The following is a 24,644-nucleotide window of genomic DNA, read 5'->3' on the forward strand; positions in this document are numbered from 1 at the left end:
TTTACTATTCCCCTGCCTTCTCCTCGTTTTGTAGCTCCCCTGCTATTTGTATAAATACTGCCATGGTTGTCAGAGATTTATTTGAGCCTTTTTTAACATTCGAAATTAATTTAGAGTGATGGAAGGTACCGGATTAATAGTGCTGAGGTCATCTATTTACTCAGCCAGTCTAAGCAGGTACAGCACAGGCATCAGCAGGGCAGGCCTGCCTCAGAAACAGAACGCAGGTACAGCACAGGCAGCAGCAACGCAACTCCAATGACACAAGGCAGATATAGCACAGACAGGAGCCGTTCAATTCTCCCTCAACTATAAAACACAGGCACAGCACAGGCGGCCGCCGTAGGACACATTTTCCTCGAGCGAGAACACTGAACACCTACAGCACCGAGAACAGCAGGGAAGTCCTCAGGAGACAGAACATGTGGGCAGTACAGGCAGCAGCAGCAGGGCAGCCCTGTACGAGAGAGAAACACAAGTAGCAAAGGCAGCACCATGGCAAGTCCCACTAGGCGGCAGAACACAGGAGCAGCACAGTTAGCTGCACGGCAAGAGCCTATAGGAGACAGGCCTCAACTACGGAGCAGACAGCAGCATCTAACAGAGGGAGCAGGTACAGCACAGGAACAGCAGGGGAAGCCTCAATCGGATACAAGAAACCGGTACAGGCAGCAGCAGGATAAGTGTTCCTCTGAGACTCAACAGAGGTTCAGCAGATGGAGGTCAAGCCCCTCTCAGAGACTGAATATTTAAGCATCCGCATAGAGAATACACGCTACAGCAGGACCCAGGTACAACACAGATAGGAGCAGGTTAAGCCTCCTCCAGAGCCAGCGCATAGAGAAAGTGCAGTCAACAGCAGGGCACGTGTCCCTCAAAGACAGAACACAGGTACAATATAAGCCACAGGAGAGCAAGCCTCCTTTCAACTCAGAGGACGGGCACAGTGCCAGTATTATAATAGATACAGCAGGTGCAGCATCGTTGAAAGCTTCTTTCTCACACAATAGGTAAAACATACGAAGCAGAAATATATGATACCCTTACACAACAGAAACATCAGGCACACACGCAGTACACTCTTCCCTCACAAACACGTACGTACACACAGAACAGGTACTGTGCGCGCTCCATCAATGAAAGCTTTCCTCACATATATTAAAAAAGTATAACATGCGAACACTAGTAGTGCAAGCTTCCCTCAGACACAAAGCAGGTACATGACATATCAGCTGCAGCAGTTCAGTCATGCAACAAAAAGGCAATCACACACACAACAGAAACACAAGCTTCCCTCTCAGACTCGATAGGTACAGCAGCATGAGTCATTCTTACCAAGATATACACAAAGAATATACAGACACACAAATGCAGAGCAGGTGGAGCACAAGTAGCAGCTGTGCAAACTATCTCTTCATACAGGGAGGATCTGCTTGGATGAGTAAAATGGCCGGCCTCTCTTAGATGGCAGAGGTTTATCGTCTAGAGACAGGAAGGAATGGATCTGTCCAACATATGATGGGGCAAATATGTCGAAGATTGGTGAGAGTAGAACAGTCTTGACATTAGCAGCCAAATGTTGTTAGGTTTGATTACTGAACTGGTTTGTTTGGTTATGGACCTGGTGCGATCACTTTAGCGCCAGAGGCTTTTCAGAACCGTTTGCCAGTGAATGGTGCATACAGTGTTTTGGATGCAAGTTGCTTCTGATAGTTCGCAGTGGTAAAAAAGACAATATTTGAATATTTACACTCAAACTTGAGTGTGAACACTGTGATATGGAGTAGTTTCTGTCCTGTAACTCCAGTTCTGTAGTAGGGGTATCTCTGTTATAGTCATAATCTAGTGAATAGTCCCACCCATGGGCGTGGACCCCGGAGCAATCAAAAATAATCTCTTAAGGTGTCGAAAACTGCAGAACTGCACAGACACTTAAGGGAGAATTTAAAGACAGATAATGCAGCCTATATCCACAGGCTACACTGTCCAGTACTTCAACTAGAAATTCCACCAAAAATCCACAAACAGCAAAGCCTGTCCAGATTTCCCTTGCTTTAACAGCAAAAACCCTCTGGAATGATAGAGAGAAAGACCTGGACAGACAAGCCCCATAGGCTGCCATTATGTGGCTCAAAACAGGATACTGTGCCTTTAAGAGAACCTTCCAGAACCCCACAGTATCCCAGAATGCACTGCAGGTCCCTTTTACTTTCAGTTCTTTTTAAAGGCGTAACACGCCAGACCTGTAGCATTCCTTACATGAATATCTCTCTCTACCGGGGAGGAGGGCGGGCGATTATGACTATAACAGAGATACCCCTACTACAGAACTGGAGTTACAGGACAGAAACTACTCCTTCTGTAGTAGGGGATCTCTGTATATAGTCATAATCTAGTGAATAGAATGGCAAGCCCATCCCCACACCAAAGCGCGGTGGAGAAAAGAGAAAATAACACCACTACTGTGCGAACAGATTTCGCAGCGAAGCCTGCCCAACCTGAGCATCTGCCCTGGCATCAGTGTCCAGACAGTAATGCTTAGCAAAGGTATGGACCGACTTCCAAGTGGCTGCCTTGCAGATTTCTGCAATTGGGACATTACGGAGCAAAGCAGTCGTGGCCGCTTTGCCCCTGGTGGAATGAGCCTTAGGCTTACCCCCTAAGGTCTTATTAGCTTTTTTGGTAACACAATTGTATACAGGACACAATCCACCTAGAGATGGACTGTTTAGAGGTAGCAAGACCCGTCCTGACTGATCCATAATTAATAAACAATTGGTCAGACCAATGAATAGCCTTGGTCTTATCCAGATAAAATTTCAACACCTTCCTAACATCCAGGGAATGCAGGGACCTTTCCACTGGAGAGGAAGGATTCTGAAAAAACGTAGGCAAAGTTATGGTCTGGTTAACATGAAAGTCAGATATAACTTTAGGAAGAAACTTAGGGTGAGTACGCATAACAACCTTAGCAGCATGAAATACAGTATAAGGTTCTTGGCAACACAACGCCTGAATTTCACTCACCCTGCGGGCCGATGTAATGGCCACGAGGAACGCCGCCTTCCAGGACAGGTGCTGCAATGAAGCCTTATGAATAGGTTCAAAAGGCTCCTTCATCAATCTGGACAGCACCACATTCAATTCCCATGAAGGCGAAGGAAGCTGGACAGGAGGGAACACTTTCTTCAAGCCTTCCAAAAAATCTTTGATCACAGGGATCTGAAAGAAGGAAGTCTGTGAAGGGCATTTTCTGTAGGCAGTCAATGCAGCCAGATGCACCTTAATGGAATGGACATTAAGGCCAGACTGCGCTAGATGAAGAAGATATGGAAGGATGACATCTTCCTTACATGTCGTCGGGTCATAGTTCTTGGACTTGCACCAGATGCAAAACCTCTTCCACTTGTAAGCATAAGAATTCCTAGAGGAAGGTCGCTTAGCCTCCCTCAGTATGTCCATGCAATCTTCTGGGAGATTCAGATGGCCATATTGCACTATCTCAGGAGCCATGCCGCCAAACTCAAAGACGAGAGGTTGGGGTGTAACATCTGCCCCCCCGAACTTCGTGAGAAGGTCCGGCCTGCACGGCAGCCGTATGTGAGGAAGGAGCGACCGGTAAAGCAGGTCCGTGAACCACCACTGTCTGGGCCATTCCGGGGCAATCAGGATCATCCGCGCCCTGGGACAGTTTGATGAGCGCCGCTGCAATCAGGGGAATGGGTGGAAAAGCGTACAGAAAGCTGTTCGACCAGTTGATCCATAGCGCATTCCCCAGCGTCCCAGGTTGGTAGTACCTGGAGGCGAAGTCTCGGCATTTGCTGTTTTCGGTGGTGGCGAACAGATCTACGTCTTGAGTCCCCCACCTTGCGAAGACTTCTCCTAGTACTTCGTCGTTTTTGACCCATTCGTGGTTTTCCTGAATCAGTCTGCTTAGTGCGTCTGCCTGAACTTTCTGCACACCTGGTAGATGGGTGGCCATTATCGTCAGTCCTCTGGCCAGAAGCCAGTGCCAGATCGTCTGCGCCTCCTGCGACAGAGTGCGCGATCTTGACCCCCCCTGCTTGTTGAGGTAATACATCGTGGTCGTATTGTCTGTCTGAACAAGCAAAGAGTTGGTCCGGAAGGACGGAAGAAAGGTCTTCAGTGCCAAGTGAACAGCTCTGAGTTCCAGGAAATTAATGTGGTATGTGGACTCCATCTGGGACCACGTCCCTTGAATCTGTAAGTCTCCGGAGTGCGCCCCCCAGCCGCGGAGAGACGCATCCGTCACAATAGTCACAATAGTCGGCGTGGGAACGTCCTTGTAGAAGGGAACCCCTCTCAGGAGATTCTCCGCTGAACACCACCACTTCAGAGACTGAAGAGCATGCAGAGACAGTCGTATCTTGTCGTCCCAAGATCCTTTCCTCGGATCCCACTGATCCTCCAAGCACTCCTGCAATGGTCTCATGTGCAGCCGTGCGTGTGGCGTGAGGAAGATACAAGAGGTCATCGACCCCAGTAGAGAAGACACCGTCCTCACTGTTGTAGATGAAGCGGTCATAAGAGCCTGAGCCTTCCGAAGGAGTGATAATCGTCTCTCCTCTGAAGGAGACACGCTTGCTGACAGCGTATTGATGGAGGCTCCCAAGTACTGTATGCACTGGACCGGAGTCGGGACAGACTTGGACATGTTGATGTGCAACCCCAGCTTGTTCAAGAGAACACACGTCTGCTTGAAGTGCGCTTGAGCTTCCGAGAAGGAGGAAGCCTCGATCAACCAATCATCCAGGTACGGGTAGACAAACACCTTGTTCTTCCTTAGGTGTGCGGCTACCACTGCCATGCACTTCGAGAATGTCCTGGGCGCAGACTTCAGTCCGAATTGCAGTACTGTGTACTGATAATGATTGGCGCCGACTTGGAATCGCAGGAACTTCCTGTGTTTGTGTGCAATGGGCACATGGAAGTATGCATCCTGTAGGTCTATGGCACACAGCGAGTCTCCCTGTTGCAGCTGAGGATAAATCTGATGCAACGACAGCATGCGAAACTTCTCTCTGCGAATCCACTTGTTTGCTTGTAGCAAATCCAGAATGGGCCTGAACTCGTTCTTGTCCTTTTTGCGGACCAGGAAGAACCGAGAGTACAGACCTCTTCCTCTTTGAGACAGAGGTACGTCTTCTATTGCCCTTTTCCTGAACAGGATATCGGCCTCCGCATGGAGCTCGCGCAGCTGAAACTGCGAGCTGACCGGAGGAATCGATGGAGGCGGGCTGGTGAACCGAAGACTGTATCCATTGCAGACAATATTCAGCACCCACTTGTCCTGAGTAATTTTTCTCCACTCTGCCAGAAAAAATTGAACGCTTCCCCTCACCGGAGCGGGTAACGGATGTAGGGGAAGTAACAGCTCAGGGTCGAGACCCGGCCGCGCCCTTGTTCGTTGTAGAGGACTGCTGACCTCCTCTACCCTTCTGGCGTTTCTGGAAGGGCCTCCGGAACTGCTGCTGTTGTTGCTGCTGCTGTCCCGAAGCCTGTCCTCGCCCTCGGCCCTGCGCCCCGAACCGTCTCTGGAACGGGCGGTAGGCTTTCTTTTCTTTGGGCTTCTCCAAGCCCACAGCCGTCAGAGTCTCGGTCTCCGCCTTCATGCGGGCCATCTCATCATCCGCATGTTTTCCGAACAGGGTCTCCCCCGAGAAGGGCAGATTAGCCACTCGCTGCTGGGCCTCCGGCTTGAGTGATGTGAGCCTGAGCCAAGCATGGCGTCGCTGGTTGATCCCATTACAGTAACCATGGGCCGCCAACAGAGAACCATCCGCCGCCGCGCTGATAACCTGTTCGAAACCAGCATCCCTTCCTTCAGGATTTCTAGGAAATCCTCCCTCTTGTCTCGTGGCAGGAGTTCCGTGAACTGCTGGAGAGATTCCCACAGGGAACGATCATACCGTCCCAGCAGAGCCGTTTCGCTAGCGGTCTTCATGGCCGTAGCCGCCGTCCCACAGGCCTTCCTGCCGTTAGAGTCGATCCATCGTCTCTCCTTATCCGGAGGCACGGTAGAAGACGGAGAGGTAGAATGTTGTTTTCTGGCTGCCGTCACTATAACGGAGTCCGGAACAGGGTCAGTCCTTAGAAAAGCTGGGTCGGAATCCGGAGCCCTATACTTCTTCAGCAGACGGGATGGAGCAGCTCTCGTCACTGCAGGCGTGAGGAACAGCTCCTCCGCTAGCTCTACCAAGCCTGGCACGAGCGGTAGTAGAGGGCGAGACAAATGCTTCTTGTGAAGTGTCTCAAAGATCACGGACGTCGTAGATGTGGGAGCCGTCACCGTGATTCCTAAATTCGCTGCACCCCTCAGGAGAACATCCTGGAACGTGCTGATGTCATCCACGGGAGACACCCTAGTCCCCGGGGAGTCTGACAAGGTCGGGGAGTAGGACCTGGTTCTGGAAGAGTCCGTGCGGGACCGAGATCCGCGCCTCCTGTGGCGCCGTCTTGACCTCGTAGAGGATCTGTGACGACTGCGCGACCTCCCTCTCTGTCCGGAGCGGGATCGCGACTTCCGTGGCTTTGGTCATCCTGCCGGTTCCACCGGGACAGGAGACTGTGGCTTGGGTGGGCCCCTCGGCCGAGGGGTCCCCTTCGGAGGAGTCGGGTACCTGGGCAGGGAAACCGACCTCGGAGGAAGCGGGGGAGGCTTGTCAACCGGCAGCTGAGGTTGAGGCTGAGGCTGAGGCCGAGGTGGTAGAGGTGGAAGAGGAGGCAGGGTAGGGACCCGCGGAGGAAGTCCTCTCGGTAAAGGAGGTGGAGGAGGAGGCGTCACTGTCCCCGGCTTAGGAGGGGTATACACAACGGAGTACACCGAACCCGGTGACCCGCCCTCCTTATCAGGCTGGGATGTGGGAGAGTCTCTCCTAGGCACTTGACGCCTGCCAGACTGACTCCTGGCACCCTAACTCCTGCGTCGAAGAACGGCGACCCGACGGCGAGCGTAGGCCCCTCGACGTCGAACTGCGCTTCCTCGACGCCGAACGCCTGTCCCTCGACGGCGAACGCTTCCGCCTCGACGGCGACCTCCATCGCCTCGGCGTCGATCTCCTTCGCCTCGACGGCTTCCTGTGCCTCGACGGCGATCTCTTGTGCCTCGACGGCGATCTCTTGTGCCTCGACGGCGATCTCTTGTGCCTCGACGGCGATCGCCCCGTCGACGCCGAGGATCCCCTCGACGACGACCTTCTCCTTTTCGCTGACGGCGAACGGCGGTGTCGCCACGACGGCGAGCGCCGACGCCGGGCCACCCGTCGACGTCGAGTCATCGACGACGCCGACGACGAAATCGGCACCGGTGATCTCGACGGCGGTCTGTTCAGATCCCTCGACGTCGAACGTCGACGCCGCTTCGACCCAGAGCCCTGGGGAAACGGGGAACAGACTGTAGTCATCCCTCTCGACGCCGTAGTCGGTGCAATCGACGCCGACGGAGAATGGGGACGCTTGCTGGACTTCCTGCCTCTGGGGAGCCCCCCCAGAGGCCTCAGCACTGGCAGATGGCACCTGCCCAGACCCACCTCGTGCTTGCAGTCTTCTCTCCTCCATGCCTTGGAGCCTGATCTTCTTTCTGTCTCTCAGGGTCCTGGTGGTAAATCCCTGGCAAATCTCACACTCTTCAGGGTTATGAGAGGAGGGAAGGCAGAGGATACACACTTCATGTGGGTCAGTCTTGGCCTTCTTCCTGGAACACTCCGGGCATTTGTCAAATAATGCTGGCATATTCGACAAAAAGACTGCCCCAAAAGCACACCCAAGAAGAAATAACCAAAGTACTTTGAACAAAGCACCAAAAACACTTGAAAAAGTGAGAAAATCACAAAAACAAATCCCAAAAGGGAGAGCTCAATGCTCCAGGGTCCTGCTAGCAGGAGCCGGAAAAAAGAACTGAAAGTAAAAGGGACCTGCAGTGCATTCTGGGATACTGTGAGGGTCTGGAAGGTTCTCTTAAAGGCACAGTATCCTGTTTTGAGCCACATAGGGGCAGCCTATGGGGCTTGTCTGTCCAGGTCTTTCTCTCTATCATTCCAGAGGGTTTTTGCTGTTAAAGCAAGGGAAATCTGGACAGGCTTTGCTGTTTGTGGATTTTAGGTGGAATTTCTAGTTGAAGTACTGGACAGTGTAGCCTGTGGATATAGGCTGCATTATCTGTCTTTAAATTCTCTCTTAAGTGTCTGTGCAGTTCTGCAGTTTTCGACACCTTAAGAGATTATTTTTGATTGCTCCGGGGTCCACGCACATGGGCGGGACTATTCACTAGATTATGACTATACACAGAGATCCCCTACTACAGAAATCTAGTTTCCAATCTTAGATGTTCATTTACTTACGACTGAAGGCACAAGCTGGTGTAAACTCCCAAGGAAATCCCTGAAAGTATGCGTAGAGACAGTACAAAAGAGTTAAAAAACATTGACTACTATGTTCAGCCCAGTTGGACACATACTCTTGGAATTTCCAGTGGTATATGCAGTTTCAAGCGTATCTTTTGCTGTTGGGCACTGAGGAACTATGAACGACACATCTGGACAGAGCGACCAAACCCAGCATTGCTAGGAAGCCTCTGAAGTAGAATAATACTGTCCTACCCACTACCATGATGGACAGAGGTCCAGGAATACTTGAACAGTGGCCTCCTCCTGGTTCAGAAAACAGCTGATCTAATTCAGAAGGTTCTTGTGTCTATCCTGGTGTTGCGATAAGACCCTAAACCTTCCTGCATATATTTCAGTATGGTCTACAAGACAATGTTTATATAAAGTCATTTCTAAGTAAAGTATTTATGACAAGCTAGCAGGTCTGTAGATGAACATATCTGAAAGGTGAAGAGCAGTCTTGTCTGAGACTGGGTGAGCAGTGTATTGTTAGCACAGTGAAGGAAGGACTGAGTTGTGATGAAAGTCAGGAGGCATGCAGGCACTGATCTACACCACACACTGGAGTCCTGCAGTGGTAGTTGTTGAGTCAACCAATAGGGATAGGATGAACACCAGAAGCAAGGTCTGTGGTTCCTATACTACATTAAACACATGTAGCTGAGATCCATGATTCTGTTGAGGAACCAATAATGAGTGAAATGCCAATGGACACTAAAGGATGAGTACTGCGACATACTGCTCATTTGTGGATTCATGTTTTTGAACTTCAATGCTGGTATACACGCCACATTTCAGCCTCTGGATGAACATGAATCAACAATTTATGAATAATCAAATTCCGGTTATGAGGACCTCTTTTGCCATCAAAAGTCTTTTTGAGAACATGTTGGCATTTCTGGGCCCTGGAAGCTTGTTAATTTCTGTAAAGCCCTTGCAAGCCTCCTGCCACTTCCTCTTATATATGTATGCTATCTATATAGCATGAACCTAGCCAAAAGGCAGCAGAAAGGTGTACAGGGTCAAAGCCAAGGACAGAATCAACAAGTGATTGGAGAGGTAGCAGGTTTCTGGAAGCTGAAGTGTACTGTTACTGCATCCTGACAAACTGTTCTTAAAGAGCCGCATCTTCAACTCTTTCGTGAATTGCAGCAGGGATGGAGCTGTCCTGGTGGATACAGGAATATTGTTCCAGATGCTAGGTGCATAGGTAGAAGAGGCTTGTTACCTTTTTTTTACTTTTCAACACTTCTCTGATGCCTTAGCGGTGGTTGTGCCTACTACCACAAGATATGGTGAGCTTGAGCTTGTCTGCCAGCTAGGCAAGGTGGGGAGCTGATTGTGATGGCTTTGTATATAATGCAGCTGGTTTTCGCAGGGTGGCAATGGAAGCCAGTGGAGTTCCATCAGGATGGCAATGATTTCTTTAAGACCTCAATGAGACGTGCAGTTGCATGTAGGATGCTCTAAGTGGGATCAATGTGGAGTCTGGGGCCCCTGGTCTGGCTTTTTTTATCTTCCAGATACAACTGTGCGAGGGATTGAACAAACTTTCTGAAGCCATATTCCTAGAGCAACAGATTCACTTTCTTTAGTAAAGAGAGCTGTTACCAGACTGTCTTTATTTTCTTAGCAATACGTGCATTGAGAGTGAGATTGGGGAACAGGCTAAGTCCATGTGACCTGGCATTAATTGAAAGCTGATGTTTGAAGCCGTCATGTTTCATGTCATAGAGCCAAGATTGGTCTATTTCTTGCTTGTTGTTCTTGCCAAATAAATTGAACTCTGTCTTGATAGGGTTCAGCTTCAGGTACATGTTGAACATCCAGGTATGGTTAGGATGCAGGCAGTGTGTGAGGCACTGAATGTCGGGAGCTGAGAAGAATTTCAAGCATCGGTGTGTCTGGGGTGGAGGATACTTTCAAGTCGATTTGGGTGTCGTAGGCATGTGAAGTGGCAATCTTTCCTTCTTGTGTCCATCCCCTGTGGCTACCCCACTGTCTCCTGACACAATATTATATCCTTACACCTGTAGAAGTCGAAAGATGACTTTATACAGTATCATATTCATCAAACCCTTAAAGAGTAGTACGGCTTAGATGCTTGCAGAATCACATGTTCTTAAAGTACAGTTGCAGATTTCTCAACGGATGAATGCAAGAAAATGTTTTGGGGCTAAATCACTTTAAAAGTACATCTGATTGGCGATACGGCAATCCCTGTCAGTTCAGAGTGGCAGCTGAGCAAGGAGAACGTAGCATGGGGTGCTGCTCTCTCCCACTCACAACATACTGAGGCAAGAGCTCAGAAGCCAAGTGGGGTCAGCGTTCTGGACTCCAGTACACTTTAAAAGGCAGACAACCCCCTTCCAAGACTGATCAACCAGCTACTCGCGGATTGTCCATGTCATCAGGTACTGTAATTATGTTCTACGGTCAACAAACACCATGCCATGACCAGTGACGTAAGACGAGACAACCTCTCCAGATCTCTTCTGCAGAGACCAATGCTTCTCCTGGATGACTATTCAAAGTAGATCACAACTAAATGCCTTGTCTGCGGAAACCTGCAAGATAACTGAAAGATAACGCCTAAAGTCCTTGTGTGTAGGAGTCTGTCAGGTCACATGATAACCACTCTAGCTTTTGTCTAAACGATTTGGCCAGACCACTGTGAACCACTTCAGCCATTAACTGTAACTTACATCACACTACTTTCACCATGCAACACAACTGGCCCTGGGATCTACAATGAGTTCTTTAAAATAAAAAAATAAAAAAGGGATACAAGGGACCAAGAGTGTGTATATATATAGGACACTTTAATTACCCCCAGGTGTAAGGCTCTGAAAAAAGGAAATGGGAACCGGCACTGATGAAAGTGCACATCTCCGCTAGACACGCGTCTGCCTGGCGTTTCCTGAACTCTGCTATTTTTTGCTCAAATAAATCCTGTTGGCAAGTCAGCATATGTCGGGCTCATTCCTAATAGAGTGGCCGTTGGGTGCATGTTAATAGCCAGCATGCTGTTTCACTGGCTTTACCGACATGCCCTCCTGGTCTGGTGTGAGGCGCCAAGACAGCAAAACTTTGGTTGGTACGAAAATAAAGCGCTCTCACCCCCCCCGAGAGGTCTCATGGTATTATACTGGGACTTTCATTTTGGGGAAGGAGGCTGCAGCGGGTCTGCAGGGGCCCCATCAGGTATTGCAAATCACTCTCCTTGTGTGCAGGAAACGGAGGAGTGCAATGCAGTGAGACAAGCCACTGTGCATTTGTCAGCCATTCACTGGATGGGCTGGCACATCGGACTCGCTGTACCAGCATTCCTCTGGTCACATCACGTGCACAGGAGGCAGCATAACAACTAACAGAGGCGGGGAGGAACCACCGAAGGAGTGGCCAGAGACTGCTCAGGACACTTTAATTACCCCCAGGTGTAAGGCTCTGAAAAAAGGAAACGGGAACCGGCACTGATGAAAGCGCACATCTCCGCTAGAAACGCGTCTGCCTGGCGTTTCCTGAACTCTGCTATTTTTTGCTCAAATAAATCCTGTTGGCAAGTCAGCATATGTCGGGCTCATTCCTAATAGCGTGGGCGTTGGGTGCATGTTAATAGCCAGTATGCTGTTTCACTGGCTTTACCGACATGCCCTCCTGGTCTGGTGTGAGGCGCCAAGACAGCAAAACTTTGGATTTGGTACGAAAATACAGCGCTCTCACCCCCCGAGATGTCTCATGGTATTATACTGGGACTTTCATTTTGGGGAAAAAGGCTGCAGCGGGTCTGCAGGGGCCCCATCAGGTATTGCAAATCACTCTCCTTGTGTGCAGGAAACGGAGGAGTGCAATGCAGTGAGACAAGCCACTGTGCATTTGTCAGCCATTCACTGGATGGGCTGGCACATCGGACTCGCTGTACCAGCATTCCTCTGGTCACATCACGTGCACAGGAGGCAGCATAACATCGAACAGAGGTGGGGAGGAACCAACGAAGGAGTGGCCAGAGACTGCTCAGGACCCTTTAATTACCCCCAGGTGTAAGGCTCTGAAAAAAGGAAACGGAAACCGGCACTGATGAAAGCGCACACCTCCGCTAGAAACGCGTCTGCCTGGCGATTCCTGAACTCTGCTATTTTTTGCTCAAATAAATCCTGTTGGCAAGTCAGCATATGTCGGGCTCATTCCTAATTGAGTGGGCGTTGGGTGCATATATATATATATATATATATATATATATATATATATATATATATATTCTCCCCACCACTGCTGGTTAGGGGTAGGCTGGCATGGGCGGTCCCGTTACAGCCACCAGCTGGCTGTGTCAATTCACTCCACCACCATCGAAAGTTACCGATGAAAAACGGGACACCCAGGGCTGCAATAATCAAGAAGTTTATTTGGCAGATGAAGAAAGTACAGCGACGCGTTTCGCCATTACGGCTTTGTCACCATATATATATATATGCTCGCTTCTCCCACAAAAATGAAAGTCAACGCCGTGTCACTTCAAAATGTCATTTAATTTCAGCAGATGGAAAAGAAGGACTGAATCAGAAGATTCTGACGTGGAAATCAGATTTTTGTGTCTATGCGTTGCGGTGTCCATGTCCGCTTCTATATATTGGTAGTACAATACACCACGTAAAAAAACGAGTTCTGGAACACACAAGGGCGATCATTAATGAAGACAAAAACTACCCTATAGCTAAACACTTTAAAGATTTGCACCATAAAAATGTCAATTTACTGCAATTTTGTGCCCTTGACAGGATTCCGATCTCTGAAAGGGGAGGAGATAGAATTAGAAAGTTACGTCAGCTGGAGTCAAGACTCATAATTAAGTACGATACAGTACAATCATTGGGGTTAAATAAAGATGAGGAGATGTCTATTCATCTAGGTTGAACTGTTGTTTGGATGTACCCAATCTGTACAATGAAAGCATCTGAACTCTGTAAATGATTTGAAGCTTATAGTTTGGTTTTAATATGCACTTATATTATAGTGATGTCACATTTTTTATTTTTTTGTAGGAGACATATAGTCAGCACACAACAAGGATGATGAATCAACAGCAGCACAATAAGATGAACAAATAAGAACTGTAAACCATGTGTAATGAGAATTAATTTGTTGCAATGGTTAGGTTGTGATACAGGGAAATGTGTGAGGTGTCCCTCCATAGCATGAGCCCACTAGGGCAGAATTGAAAGTAATTTTGAATCGGTATATTGTATTTTTATACTGAATAGGCTGAGCAATTTTGAATTTGTATATAGATTCAATTTGAATTAAATGCTTTATTGTCATGCAAGGTGTAAACAACCCCACAGGGTCAGAATTGTATATAATACACCGGTGTCTAGTTCAATAAGATCTAACATTGAATGAGTGTTTAAGTATGTCGGTAGATATTTCACAATGAAATAATAGTCGATAGAACCTGTGGCATTATCATTTGTCTTATCAGCCACATATGCCCACTGGGGCTGTATTAATAATAATGACGAAGTAAGAGGAAGAGCTTGACGAAATTCTGGCCAACTTCGCATTAACAACGTATATATACAATTTATTGATTGTGGGTGGAACCTTGTTTGAATCCTTATATTGTACAAATACAACTAGGATTTGCAGACTATGATGTTTAAACGTGGTTACAGTCATAAGACATTTAAAGATGGCTGCTGCAATGTGTATCTGCATTCACTAGTGTTGGGACAGGTAGTCCTACTTTTATGTTTATATACTTTGAACACTTTAAAACTTACGAATGCACAAACCAAAAGTTACCCGTGACCAAGGTGTGGCTGCACCGAAACGCGTTGGGCGTTTTTGGCAATTTTGTTTAAATAAACCTCACGCTATATATCTATATATATATATATATTCACACACACATAGAAGCACTGTGTGTACATGGAAGTGTGTGGCTTGTACAGAGAGGCTGAACCTTCTACCCAAGTAGTGTTGGGTCAGTGAACAGTTAATTGATAGCAATATGTTGTCCACTCACCAGTTGTATGTCATTACAACACATGCCACTTCACGTATGCCTTTAATACACATGTAATACCACACATTGACCTTTACAATGCCAGCATTACATTGTGGACCTTTACCACAGATTTTTGTGTTTATTTATGCGTGAGTGTGTGTATATATATATATATATATACAAATATATATATATATCACCCAACTCTCCAACATGTAGAGAAAAGGAGTCGCACTCTCACGATTAGCTGACAAACACCTTTATTTAATAATGATGGTGGCAGTCCTGATGCATTTCGGTCAAAGGTGACCTTTCTCAAAGGTGAGCCACGCACTATTTAGTACTGTTAAGGTCCCCACATCGATTGCCTCACTTTATAGTTTCCGTCCCTCTAGTGGACACAGTTGTTGTTTCACGGCATGCTGGTACATGTGGTTCATTTGGCAGTAACGTTTTCAAACCCTCCAGTGGGTAGTGCTTTTCGTTTTCATTCAATATTGTTATTTTAGTATAGTTAATGTCAGCATTCAATCATGCTCCAAACAACTCATTTTAAAAGCTGTTCAGAAACCATACCGTAGACAGTCTTCGGTGGCAGCCACTTTTCCAAGCTCATCTTATCTATGCGTGAGTGTGTGTGTGAGTGTATATATATATATATATACACACTGGAGTCGGGTATGGTTCCCCGCAGCCCCCACAATTGACGGGAAGCAACAGGGAGCTACACGACATTGGAAACGATAACACGTTCCAGGGAGACAGTCCACATAATCACCAACGTTGTGCAGGAAAACCGCAAAAGGCACAGTATCACGTGGGACTACAGGGACCATCAAGCCTAGCAACCGCCACACTGTGGGCGTCCACCAGAGGGCTGGCTCTGATTTAAAAACAATTCCCTTAAACCACTTGAGACTTTTACCAACTGGGGCGAAACCTTTGAGAAAGTTTTCAGGAAAAACGAAACGAGTTAGGTGCCTCAGACTGCTCCGCAAATAAATGCTGTGAACATTTCGTGTAACGTGTGCCACTCTTCTTCTCTTCGAACAGGGAGAGACCTTGATGGATATATATATATATATATATATTACCTACTGACGGTCGTCAGTAGGTATATATAGTTAGGACCTAGTTTCCATAGGAAATCCACAACATTCTATTGGGAATAACTTTGGCGCTGGTTGATGAATCTTCGCAAATTTCTCAAAGAAGATGGCTCGCTCCACTCCTCTCCTTCCCTGAAAGTTTGGGGGGGATTAGTCAAGTGGGGGCTGAGAAAAAAGGGGGTCCCAAAACGTGTTTTCCCCATGTTAATTTCCATAGGACCTTTAGACACGGCTACAGCTTGAACCGCTGAAGGGAATTACACCAAACTTGTCAAAATGGTAGTGTCTGGTACGCAGATCACGCTTTTGGTAAAATAGTGTAAATCCCTCAAGTGGTTCCTGAGAAAATTAAAAGAGAAAACAGTTATATATCTGTAAGCGCGCACCGTGCGCGCACCCCGCGATTTTTCGGAATTTTTTTTGGGGGGGGGGGGGGCTTGGGGGGCTTCTCTCTTTTATTTTAATCTGTTTAATTTTAATTTCGAGGCTGCCCACCCCTCGTATTACCCCCGAGATCACCGCCGCGGCCCGATTCGCCTCAAGATGGCCGCCGCTGCCTGGTTGTGGGCGGGGCCGGGAGGACGTGGTTTCCGCTTCCCCCCTGCCTGGGGGAAGCCTTAGATGTGTCCGCCCGGTCTCCCGTGCCGAGGGGGAGACCGGGTGATGCTGCGGCTGGTGCGGGGCTCCCGTGTGCTGAGGGAGCCCCGGGAAAAGAGGAGACGCGAGGAGGCAGTAGGCACCAGTACCTCCCCGCACTCGGAGGCAGCGCCGGGAGAGACGGGCAGAAGCAGTCCGCCTGAAGAGGGTACCGGACAGAGGAGAGTCGGGGACCCCTCCAGTACTCCTCACCTGAGACCCTCACACTCTCTCCTCCGCACTCTGACTTCTCGGACCGGCCGCCGCCCAGGGCGCCCTCTCACCCCTCTCATGAACGGCTATGGACCTCCCTACCTGTACATGGGGGGGCCCGTGGCGCCGCCGAGGCCCCCCCTGCAGCGGACCCCTAAGTGCGCGCGCTGCCGGAACCACGGGGTGCTGTCGTGGCTGAAGGGCCACAAGCGCTACTGCCGCTTCAAGGACTGCACTTGCGACAAGTGTATCCTCATCATCGAGCGCCAACGGGTCATGGCCGCGCAGGTGGCGCTACGGCGGCAGCAGGCCACCGAGAGCCTAGACAGCCTGCTGCCCCCCGGGGTCCGCACCTCGACCTGGGGCCCGTGCGCTGGGGGGGACCCGCCGAGGCCTCGCCGCCTAAGGCTCAGCCAGCAGGTAAGCGACGCTGGGGTATCTCCTGGGGGGGATGAGGGTGCAGGGGGCAACAAGCCTGGGGTATAGAGAGAGGGAGAAGACGGGGGCACAGGAGCGCACGTGGGGGAGCCAGCAGGGGCCAGCTGGAGGGGGGAGAAACAGGACACAACCCAAGAGCACATTACTGGGCACCACTGCTGGAGGGGGCACGGGTGGTATTGTCACTAGTGGTAGGAGAGAGCGACACAGTGCTTCGAGTGGGGCATTGGCACGCGGGGGTAAAGGCGCAGCCCTGTGAGTACACATCACACAGCTACAGAGATAATTGAGGGAGTATAACTACTGGAGCAGAGCACAGAGACCTGCTTGGGGGGTGGGGTACTGCCTACTGGTACAAATGGCGAGGGGCACAGGCACAGCTCTGTGAGTATGGCCATATACCTCGATGGGAGTGGCATAGTTTTCTGAAGAAGAGCGCTACACAAGACCGGGGTCCCGACTCGGACTGGTCCATTGGGCACAGGCGAGAGGGGGCAGCTCTGGATGAAGCTGGGGAGGGCATGTTATGGAAGTAGGACCCAGGGTAGGCGAAGCTGAGAACAGGGTCGGACCAGGACAGAAAATAGTCCGGAGCACCAAAATAAAAGTGCCTCCATGAGTGAATGAAATAGCTAAGAACAAGTGTTCCGCATTTGCAATTTGGGGGCGCTTTGAACTTGTAAAGATGCACTTTTTGTTTTTTATTTGTGATTGCTGCAGGTCCTGGCTGAGAGGCGAGACTCTGAGAATAGGCCCCTGGGTGCACTTGGGAGGGAAAGAGATTTGAGGATAGTGCACTGAGCACAGGAAAGGACTAGAGGGGGCAGACCCCCAGCAGAGCGCTGCCAGGATGGCACAGCGGGGGAGGAAGCTCAGCCTGGGAGTAGAGTCCGTGCACATATGGGGAACAGGCAAGTTGTACAGCCCGGAAGTGGCTCCAGTGACACAGCAAGGGTCCGATGAGGCTAAATGCAAGCACAGGAAAGCCCCCCCCCCTTTGGTTGAGTAATAAAAGACAGCTATAATTTAGGTATATTGGCCCCTCATTCTCCCGGGCCTGGTGCGTCTGCTCCTGCTGCTCTACAAATAGCGCTGCCCCTTGGCACTGATAGAATTACAAGTGGCGCTATGATTGGAGTCAGCATTGTTTAAGTACACCTTGCGGATGAGGATTGTTCTATTATTTAAATACCTCAATTGTGGCAACTTTACTTAAAAACGCGTTGTTGAAATGTACACATTAAACCACAGGCACGTGAGACGTTCTGCACAATAGAAATATCAGGTGGGGCAGGGAGGCTTTTCACCTCTGAAAGCTTCGCTGTGTACTGCCGCACAACCCACTGAACTGCAGCAAAGCCTTGTGTTCACCTGCCTACCATTTCCAACTAGCTATAATAATATAGGTTTTTAATGGGGGCGGCTGACCGAAAAGTGCAGGAGTGTAGGGGGGGGGGGGGGCGGGGGCATCTCAGCTACAGCACCAAAGATGCAGTCAGAGTTAGCAGCGCTATGAATTAGGTGGCGCTATATTGTAATTGTTCCTCCAGCGGCGGTTAGCTTCTCCAATGCTTGTTTATTTACATGCTTCCCGCGTGTCTGTCGGGACCTTCAGTGTTCCCCATAACTGGCGCACTCCATGTATTTCTGTAACCCCCACTCCACACTTCCGGTGCCTCTCAAGGCGACGAACCTCATCATTTGGACACGTTTAGTTTGCCTCCATGCGCGCCCCTGATCCATATGGTGGGGGCGCCCCAACATGCCTCAGTGTGCGGAGGCCTGCTCCTCTTTTCTTTAACATATTGCCAATTGCATGTTGGTGAACACGAACAACATCTGCATTGATGGGCACGGGAAAGAACGGATATTAATTATTCTAGCATTTTACTGACATGTCGTGTGTGCTATAACGTTTCCGGAGTTAAGTATTGTTCTCTGCACCCCACTGTCAGTTATGAAAAGAACACATGCATGCATTTATAGAGGTATGGTGCCCACTTCACACCACCTAACAATTTACCATAGTATGTAACATAAGACAAGGGGTGTTTAATAAAAAGCAGAGTCCCTGACAACGGAACTGCTTATCCCAGGCGGTGCATTCAATTTGATGTCTTAATGAGAGCCGGAGAGACGCTGCCTGGGAGAGGCTGTGCGGAAAGCGTGTTTCCCTTCGGGATAGTTAGTAATTATGGGGGGGGGGGCAAGTTAGCTGAGTGGGTTGTGCAGGTGACTACAGTTGGGTGACACGTGGGTTATACCGGATGTGCCCAGTGCAAGGACCCTGGGGGCGGTGTTCGCGTCAGTGTTCGCGTCAGTGAGGCGCTCTGCTCCTCCCTGGGGTGCTCACAGGTACAGAATGGTTTCGTCTGCACTCAATGCGAGTTTGTGAACATCCGGTAAAAACAAAAGAAGGTTGTAAAACTGAGTGGGGGGCGCTGTGGTGATCACAGAATGATGTCATTTTGTGAATGACTGAGCATATTTTCACCAGGACTTTGTGAGAAAAACAAGATTGTCAACCCAGGAGGAGCTTAGCGCGCACCCAAGATGGTCGCGTGAGCTCAGGGCTCCCGGACCTTCGCCACCTCCACCGACTATCCTGTACCCTATCCTGACTTAGAGGACCGGTTATTGTTGGCACGGCCCTGCTGATCGTTTATCCGTTTTCGGACTTCGATTCGGACTTCGGGAGCCGAAGATATGGACTCTCGAACTTTTCCGGCCTGCTCCATGGTGCTGCCCCGGGCTCGGTTTCTCTGCCAGCCGGACAGTAATTGAATCACAACGGATCATGCGAGCCTCCCTTGCCCGGTCGTCTACTTTCAGTTTCGTTTCTTGGGCTTAGACCTATCTGACTTTGTCTCGCTCGCCCTGGCTTGCTGCTCTCGACCTACCCACGCCTCAACAACTGGTGACTCGGTCTCCTGTTACTCTTCACCTGGTGATAGGTCCCCATCTTACTTTCCACATTGCAGCGGGCGCATCAAGTCTAGCCATTTTTACTAGGTCTCAAACTACCCTTCGGGGCGCACGAACTAAGATGGCCGCCAAGCCTGAGGGTGAGAAACGCAAGACCAGACCGGCAATGCGAGGGGGCTCCGTGCAATCCAATGTCATGGACAGGTACACCATCGCTAAGGGCTCTCCGGGCGGATCGACTAAATCCCCAGCCAACATCATGGAGGAATCCCCGATGGATGAAGATCTGTCGTTGAGGGACGTCATGGGCGCCATTGCCGGGATGAAGGCCACACTGGGTCAACAGTATGATGCCCTGGCCCACAAGTTGGATACGGTCGCTATCGACGTTACCCTGATCAGGGCTGACCTTGCAAAAACTAATGAAAGGGTCAAATCCCTCGATCTAAAGACGTCTAGCCTTGTTACTGACGTCGCCGATTTACAGGCAGAGGTCGGTAACTTGCGCGCCGCCCGTGACTATCTCACTCGACGCTTGGACGATTTTGAGGGCCGAGCGAGACGGAACAACGTCCGTTTGGTTGGTGTCCCGGAGACATCGGACGCATCCTCGGTGGACCTGCTGGTGGAGGATCTGGTCCTGAATCACCTGGCACCCAAGGGCCTCAGCAAGTTTTTTGCTGTAGAACGTGCACACAGGATCCCGGGTGGCCGGCCTAAGCAGGGAGCCACTCCGCGTCCCATTATTGCTCGTATCTTTAACTTTCGGGACAGGGATGCGATCCTGCAAGCGTCCCGCCTATCTGGTCCACCGGCTTATGAGAACGCTACAGTCAGCTTCTATCCGGACTTTACCCAGCAGGTTCAGAAACAGCAGCTAGGGTTCCAGGGGGTGAAAAAGAGGCTGAGGACTAGAGACATGAAATATGCTATGCTTTTCCCGGCCCGGCTGCGTGTGGTGTACAATGAACGAACATTTTTCTTTGATCATCCAGGGGCGGCAAGTGACTGGCTGGACATGCTGCCTCCGGGGCCAGATCATTCTGCACACTCTGGACACTCCGGTGGAGCGGAGGGCGGCCCGGTGGAGCAGGAATAGGGGGCGGAATCGGCTCCCGGTCCGTAGTATTGACTTTCGGCTGTGGTCTGGTGTTATAGCACTATTGCTTGCTAATGTGCTATCTTATTGGGGTGTGAGCGGGGGGGGTGGGTGAGTCTTCCTCCTCTGGGGTTCTTCTCGTAGCCTAGTTGTATGTTAGGGCGACAGGCACACTGCAAGTTGGGGTGGCTTTTGAGTCTTACGCAGGGGTGCGGGTGGGGGGTGTGTTGCACGGGGTCTATTGGGGGGTTGGGGGGTTGTGGTTTACGTTTTACTGTTTTCTTCAAGGCATAGTACCAATGATCTCCTGCTGTATAGTGTCGCATCGGGTGTGGGATGGGGATGGGGTTGATCTTTGGGATGGGGGGTAGGGGACTTAAGTTACTGTGTTGGAACGTTAATGGGTTGGGGGATAGGATCAAGCGAGGCGTGGTGTTGCAGTTGTTGCGACGTTTGTCCCCTGATGTGGTTTTGCTTCAGGAGACGCACTTGCTTGGCAATACGTGCCATGCCATGACTAGGCGTGGCTATCGTCTCATGGCGCACTCAGGTTTCACTTCTGGCTCCAGGGGGGTGGGCATTTTGGTTCGGAACTCCCCACCCTCTTGCTGTTGACGACATCATCCTTGATGATAGGGGACGGTACGCCGCCATTGTGGGGCGCTGGGAGGGGAGGGTTATTACCCTGCTCTCCGTGTATGGACCGCCGGGTCTCCAGACTACTACTTATGAAGATCTGGGAAGAGTGATCGTGGGAGTCCCCGAGGGTCTACTTGTAGTGGGCGGGGATTTCAACTCTGTAGTGTCGGGGATGTGTGATCGCTACCCCCCCCCCGTGAAATTGCGAAGTCACAATCCTGGTTGGGGGACTTCCTGGAGGCTCTGGGGCTCACCGACTGCTGGCGCCTGCTTCATCCTGGACGCTTACAGTATACCTTCCACTCTGGGGCCCACGGCAGTCTTTCAAGACTTGACTATGTGCTGATGCCCTCCTCCCAGGCCTCCTTTGTAAGGGAGGTGAAGCATTTAGCTAGGGGTATCTCGGACCATTCCCCACTTTGGTTGGTAGTAGACGCTCACTTGGGGTCGGAGGGTAGAGTGGCCCCGATAAACCCCTGGTACCTCCGCGATCCCAAGGTCAGGACGGAACTCATTAAAGTGATTGACCAATACTTTGCTGAAAATGTGGGTTCTGTGTCCTCCTCTGTCACGTTGTGGGAAGCGTATAAAACTGTAATTCGGGGCCAGGCCCTCTCCTTGATTGGCGATGTTAAGAGATGTAGGCGGGAGGAGGTTGTCCGACTTGAGCATGATATTACTGTTCTTGAGGGGGAGCTGGAGTCCGTGGTCACCCCGGAGAGGCTGCACCTTTTGGGTCTAAAACAACTCGAGTACAGGGCGATGGTGACAGATGCGGCGAAGGAGATGAGCAGAGAACAGCAGGGACGTTTGTATGATGTGGGGGATAAGGCGGGGAAATTGCTTGCTTGGCTGGATAAGAGAGAATGTGCGAGTCGAGTGGTCCCTGTGATTGTGGATGTGAATGACGTGAGTATCACCGACCCTGCTGATATTGTTGAATGTTTCGCTGACTATTTCAGGGAAGTATACTCCCCTGTATCTGACAGACCTGAGCAGGACTCCCACTTGCTCCTGCGCGATATTTTGCTGCCACGTTTGTCCGAGCCTGAAAGGGATCTCCTAGAGGCTCAGCCTACAGTTGATGAGGTCGAGACCGCCATCCGCTCGGTCTGCTCGGGGAAGGCCTCGGGACCCAATGGTCTCCCTATCGAGCTTTACAAGCTCCGTCCAGATGTGATAGCACCGTATCTGCGGTCGATGTTTTTAGAATCACTGGAGGTAGGCTCCCTCCCTCCTGACCAAAGGTTGGCTTCCATAGTGGTGATTCACAAGGATGGCAAGTCACGTGACTGCTGCGCATCCTTTAGGCCCATATCATTGATTAACGCCGAACCGAAGATCCTGGCCAAAGTGCTTGCTAACCGCTTGGTCACTGTCATTAGCGATCTGGTTCATCCGGACCAATCCGGATTCATACCCCATCGCAATACGGCACTGCATCTCCGGCGCCTGCATGGAGTCCTCGCGCGGGCGGCGACTCTGCGAGAGCCGGCCGTCTTGGCGTCTCTAGACGCCACCATGGCGTTTGATACGTTGGAGTGGCCATATCTTTGGGCGGTTCTCTCTAAATTCGGCTTCGGCCCTACCTTCATTGACTGGGTGAAACTGCTCTACACTGACCCTTTAGCCCAAGTGGTGGTAAACGGTCGTGTCTCAGCCTCCTTTGCCCTCGGTAGGGGAACGCGCCAGGGCTGCCCCTTGTCTCCTCTCTTGTTTGCCCTTGCTTTGGAGCCACTGGCAGCATGGCTGAGATGGGAACCGTCCTTGAGGGGCATTAGATGGACTCCGGAGTTTGAAGATCGCGTATCCTTATACGCGGATGATATACTCCTGTATCTAACGTCGCCTCGGAAATCGTTGATTGTCCTTTTTGACGTCTTGACTTCTTTCCGTACAAATTCCGGCCTTGTCATTAACTGGTCGAAGTCTTGCGTCTATGTTCTCTCCGGTGAGGCTCCTCTCCTGCCTCGTGGTTGTCCTATCTCGGTGGTGCGGGAGGGCTTTCAGTACTTGGGGATTTTTATCACCTTGGACCCTGTGCTTCGTTATGAACGCAATTTGTTGCCCCCTCTCCAGCGCCTCCGTGCTGATGTGACTGCGTGGGGTAGGCTCCCTCTCTCTCCTCTGGGACGGGCGACGTTGTTTAAGATGATGTCGCTGCCCCGGTTCCTTTATGCGCTGCAAAATACACTCGATATTGTGCCTGCCCGCTATTTTCGTGAGATCGAAAGCCTACAGAGACAGTTGATATGGGGGGGCTGATCTCGCATCGCTCTTGCGAAGCTGATGCTCCCGTGGTACGACGGGGGTATTGCGCTCCCGGACATCCGCCGCTACTATTGGGCCTCTCAGCTAGGGGCCATCAACCATGGCACTTACCGTGCTTTGCCGAACCCGGCGTTTGAGATGGATAGATGGCTGCTACCCGGTGGAGACTACAACAGGGCTCTGTACGCGAGATCTGTTGGCAAATCTCTCACGGGCCCCACTAGGACGGCGGTACAGGTGTGGTATCGCGCTACTGCGGCCCTGGGCTGGGCTGATAAGCCGACTCGTGCTACCCCGCTGTATGCGTCGGAAAAACTTGGCTCACTCTGGCAGTCGAAGGGTTTCGATAAGTGGGATATGATCGGTATCAGCAGGGTGAATGATGTGTGGGTCAAGGGTAGAATCAAGACGTTTGAGGAGCTGAAAGTGGAGTATGACTTGACGGATAGAGAATCCTTTCGGTATGCGCAAATCCGACATGCGGTTTTGTCCGTCTTTCCCCTGGGCTTGGATATTCCGGAGGCGTCCCCGCTTGAAGATCGGATACTGGATGGGCATGTCCCTGATAGCACGATCTCGCTCATTTACAAAAAGTTGATCAATTCCAGAACCGACCTACTGAGTAACCTTCGAGAGGTGTGGACTGGGGACGGTCTGGAACTCGACGACGAGGATTGGCAGGCTGCGATTTCTTCCCCAAAGGAAGTGGCTATCCCGGCGCGCCTCCGGTTTGTCCAGCTCAAAATTCTCCATAGGGTTTACGTGACTGGTCCGCGACTGGTGCGCATGGGATTCTCTGTGGATGGTCTGTGCAAGCGTGGCTGTGGTTTGGTAGGCACGTTTCTCCATATCATTTGGGAATGTCCTGTAGTGATGCGCTATTGGACTCGCGTGCACGAAGTTAT

General features: G+C 50.5%; 1 protein-coding gene across 50 annotated transcripts in view; it reads right to left on the reverse strand.

Moving 5' to 3' along the window:
• Positions 1–24,644, reverse strand: part of NFIX (nuclear factor I X) — a 5,476,577-nt gene that overhangs the window by 1,179,412 nt on the left and 4,272,521 nt on the right. The window lies entirely within an intron of this gene.

This window comes from Lissotriton helveticus, chromosome 1_1 (genome assembly GCF_964261635.1).
Source record: "Lissotriton helveticus chromosome 1_1, aLisHel1.1, whole genome shotgun sequence".
Classification (NCBI taxonomy): Eukaryota; Metazoa; Chordata; class Amphibia; order Caudata; family Salamandridae; genus Lissotriton; species Lissotriton helveticus.